Raw genomic sequence first — 5,130 nt, 5'->3', positions numbered from 1 at the left:
TAATATATATATATGTATGTATAAATAAGGAAATATTTAAAATTATTTAACAAAATTAATATATACGTATACATAAATAAAGAAATTACTGTAATTTATGAAGATTACACATAAATTTTTTTTCTTTCAAATGAATTTATTCTAATTATATTACAATTAGCTCATGAATAATGTATAATTATATTATTTTAAGAAAATATTTTTATTATACTTTGTAAGGTATTAAGCTGAAGATGATAAAGGTGAAGCAGAGAGAGAAAGAAAGAGAAGTTGGATCTGAAGTATGAGAATTGTAAATTTTTCTTGTGTTTTGCAAGTGACACAGCTGTATATATAGCTGTAGTTGCAATTGATTAGTTAACTAAAAAGGTGAAAAGTAACTAACTGCTTCTGAAATTTTCTAGTAACTAATTTTCTAACTGTCATTTAGCTTTACAAGTTGCTTGTGTTGTAATTTTCTAAGATTCTGCTGGCTTGCAATCTTTCTGTGATTCTGAGTTTGGGTCTAAGCTTATGAAAGGTGAGGCTGGAGACAGGTTTTGTAAAACTGTCAGCTATTTGGTCTTAAGAGGGAATGTGCAGGATGTTGATTTTCTTTTGGGCAACATAGTCTCTTACAAAATAAAGGTCAAGTTCAAAATGCTTGCCCTTGTCGTGGAGAACTGGATTTGCAGCCATTAGGACTGCACTCTGGCGGTCACAGTAGAGGTTTGGTGTGGTGAAACATTGGATTTTTATTTCACTCAATAGGTTTTGGATCCAGAGAATTTCAGTTAGGCCAGCATCTAATCCCCGGTATTCTGCTTCTGTGGAGCTTCTTGAGACTGCCGTTTATTTTTTGCTTGACCATGAGACTAGATTTGGTCCTAAGAATATGTAGAATCTACTTGTAGACTTTTTGTCATCAATGTCACTGCCCCAATCTGAGTAACTGAAGCCATAGATTCGACATTCATCAGCTCTTTGGAACCTTAGGCCATAGTTTATTGTTCCAGCAAGGTATCGTAGAATTCACTTGACAGCTTTCCAGTGGCTTTGCAAAGGGGTATGCATGAACTGGGATACTTTGTTTGCATCAAAGGTGATTTCAGATCTTGTGATTGTAGCATATTGTAGGCTTCCCACTATAGATCTGTACAGAGATGGGTTTTGGTGAACATCCTCGCCATGGGCTGTCAGTTTAAGACTGGACACCATTGGTGTTGGGACTGCCTTGGCATCCCGCATTTTTGCTTTGCTTAATAACTCCTAAATGTATTTTGTTTGACATAGGAGCATTTCACTGGTATTTAGTTTCACAGCCTCAATTTCCAAGAAGTAGTTCATTTTTCCCAAATCTTTGAGAGCAAACACAGCATTCAATTGGGAAATGAGGGTGGAGATTTCAGCTTGGGAGCTCCCAGTGACCAAAATGTCATCCACATACACCAGAATATACATCACAGAAGAGGGAGAGAATCTGGTGAAGAGAGATGCATCTGATTTGGTATTAGTGAAACCAAATTGCTTGAGGGTGTCAGCGAGCTTTGTGTACCATGCCCGGGGAGCCTGCTTTAAGCCATACAAGGATCTCTGGAGCTTGCAGACATGGTGGGGTTGGTCGAGAGAAGTGAACCCTTCAGGCTGAGACATGAAAGCGGTCTCATGCAAGTCCCCATTGAGGAACGCATTTTTGAAGTCAAATTTTCGAATTTGCTAGCCCCTGGAGAGCGCTAAGCTGATTATGATGCGAATTGTGGGTGGACGAACAACTGGGCTGAAGACTTGATCATAGTTGACCCCTTCTCACTGGTGAAAGCTCTTTGCAACAAGGCAAGCTTTGTACTTCTAAATGTTGCCATTTGGGTGTCTCTTGATGCGAAATACCCATTTGGAGCCAATTACTGGGGCAGTGTTGAGGGGAGGTCTGGGAACCAGCTGCCAGGTGCTGTTGGTTATTAGGGCATCAAATTCCTCTTACATGGCTTGGTTCCAGTGGGGGCAGGCTAGTGCCTATTGTGTAGTGGAAGGAAGGAACTCAATGAGATCAGACTCAAGGGTAGAGGCAGAGAGGATCGCAACATAGGTCCTAGGTTTTAGAGTCCCTGTCTTGCTGCGTGTTTGCATAGGATGGTGGTTCGATGAAGCAGGGGGAGAAAGTGGCAGCACGATCTCAATTCGTCCTGAATGGAGAGTACCTGCACTGAGTGAAAGGCCACTGGCAGAGGCATTAGCAGTCATAGAGGAATCAAGGATATTCACAGAGGCATTAGCAGTCATAGAGGCATCAAGATTATGAGATACAGAAATAGGCAAAGCAGGTAATGTCTCAGGTGTGGAATTAACTATATTGGAAGTATTATATAATGTATGCAATGGTAATTAAGGATTCGGAGTTGGGAGGGTTGAATTGCAGTGTGTTTGAAGACTGTTGTTGCTGTGAAAAGGGTCTTGGACTTGAGTTGTTGTGGAAAGCAAGGGATGGTGGCTGGGCTGTATTTAGGGGTTGAAGGTGGGGATTTATGAATTCTTGATCAAAGCAATTGAACAGATGTGTGCCCGTTCTTGCCACAGAGTTGGCATCGTGGTCGGCTGCCTTGCTACCATGCTCTGAATTGTCCTCTGCCTCTGAAGCCTCCTCTGCTGTTGTAATTGTTGTAGCCTCTTCTTTGGGAGCTTTCTTGAATTTCATTGCCCTACGTTATGTTCACCTGTATTGCTCCCAGCTCTGTTTTCCTGAACCTTTCAATTAGCTCTTCCTGAGTCAAAGATGTGTTTCAAGCTCGCTTTCACTGGTGTGGTCGATTCTTGTTGTCGCAACAATGACAAAGGTGTTGTATTCTTCACCAAGTCCTGCTAGGGTTGCTTCGATGAATTCTTCTCGAAAGAGTGGTGCTCCTAGCGCTTTCAGTGAATCTGCTACCTGATTGATCTTTGACATGTACTCCATTACTGTTGAATTGTGCTTCTTGAGTGTTCTTAGCTGAGTCTTTAATTGTTTGATTCTTGCTTTCACTCTTGCTACAAAATATTCTTCTAATGTGATCCAGATCTGAAATGCATACTCACATTCGATGACTCTGTTGACAAAACTTGGTTCCATTGACTAGGGGTGGCAAGCGGGGAAGCCCGCCCCGCCCCGCCTAATTAGGCGGTCCTAGAATCCTAGCCCGCCCCGCCTAACTGCGGGCTGGCGGGTTGGCGGGCTAAGCCCGCCTAAGCTCTTCTTTTTTTTTTATTATTAACTACTAAGTAATATATATAATTTCACAACCATATTAATAAATTTATAATTTCTAATGGCATAAAAAATTATATTTTTTATATTCACAAACATTAAAGTCTTTGTAATTATAAATATCTAATAAATATAATTATAAACCAAATTTTCATTCAAAATATAAGTATAAATATTCTCTCCAAAGCAAAATAAACATAATCCAAAACATAATTATAAATATTGTCTCCAAAATAACATAAACATAATTCAAAACACTCAATTTTTATCTTCATACTCTTGTAAGTTAGGTTGGGGGAAGTTAGGTTTTAGGAAAAAAATTGCAAAAATACCCCCTCACTAAGAAAAACCTTAGCCCGGCGGGGAAGCCCGCCCCGCCCCGCCAAAACCCGCGGTTTAAGCGGTGCGGGTTAGGCGGGCTTTTGCTATTTGGCGGTCCTGATTTTCCAGCCCAGCCCGCCTTTTTTGGCGGGTTACGCGGGCCGGCCCGGCGGGTTTAGGCCCGTTTGCCACCCCTACCATTGACGCAATTAACTAGGCAACTAGCTATTGATCTTGAACTTCCCATTCTGCATATTCTTGGCTTTCATTTCCATTTATGCAATCTGATTCTGAGTTGAATTTTCTTGGAATCTTTGCAGGATTTCGGTGATTTTGCAACTTGTTAACTTTCACGCAAGGACTTGCTTCTTCCAAGCTTTGAAGTTGTTTTCGTTGAGTTTGTTTGTGAAAAACGCAGCAAATGCATTCTGGTTTGTCACATTCATTGGTGCGTTGGTGGTGAACTGAGACACCGGCTCCATGGATCAGAAAGCTCTGATACCATGTAAGGTATCAGGCTAAAGATGATAAAGGTGAATCAGAGAGAGAGAGAGAAAGAAAGAGAAGTTGGATTTGAAGTATGAGAATTGTGAATTTTCCTTGTGTTTTGCAAGTGACACAGTTGTATATATAGCTGTAGTTGCAATTGATTAGTTAACTGAAAAGCTGAAAAGTAACTAACTGCTTCTAGAATCTTCTAATAACTAATTTTCTAACTGTCACTTAGCTTTACAAGTTGTTTGTGTATTACTGCTAACATACTTATATTAAATCAATATTCAATGCATTATTAAACTAATTATTAGTCATTAATATTTTTATTCATTCTAATTATATTAATTGATATAGTTCTAATTCTCATTCATGTGCAAAAATTTTATTAGTAGATAGTTGTATCTACAATAATTAATTCAATCTACAATTTTATTAGTAGATAGTTGTATTTACAATAATTTATGCTATAATTCTCACCCATCCTAATAATGGTCCGTTAATTATATGATTCTTTATCTTTTACTTTAATTAGTGGATAATAATAATAATAATATTGTATGGACACAAGATTATTTAGTTAACAAATTAAATTTTAATTATTATATTTTATTTTCTATTCATATTTTTATTCATTATTAGTTATTTTGTTTTTTATATTTACAGTAAATATTGAATGTAAAAAAGAAAAAAAATATTGATTATATTGTTATCTATTTTATTTATTTAGATTTATAATTAAATTTGATATAATTGTAGCAAGTATCTATAATTAATAGTAACATAATACTATAACTTTAAGTTGTATAATATAATAGAAAAGAACGTAACAATTTATATTTGCTTCTTATATAACAATAATATTATATATATTTATACTCTTCTTTTAGCACTTTTTTAAAAACATTGGCACATAATTAATATAGATATATAACATATATACTGAGCAATCTCCATTGAATTATTCATAAAAGTTAATAAAAGGTAATAACATAACTTTTATTTAATTGTAATAAGTATTTCTATTAAAAATTAAAATTGCTCTATTAAAAAAATATTATATACAATTTACTTATGAATGGGGTTGAGATTGGAGATTA

Source organism: Arachis duranensis, chromosome 5, assembly GCF_000817695.3.
Source record: "Arachis duranensis cultivar V14167 chromosome 5, aradu.V14167.gnm2.J7QH, whole genome shotgun sequence".
Lineage (NCBI taxonomy): Eukaryota > Viridiplantae > Streptophyta > Magnoliopsida > Fabales > Fabaceae > Arachis > Arachis duranensis.
This window is presented reverse-complemented; position numbering follows the sequence as displayed.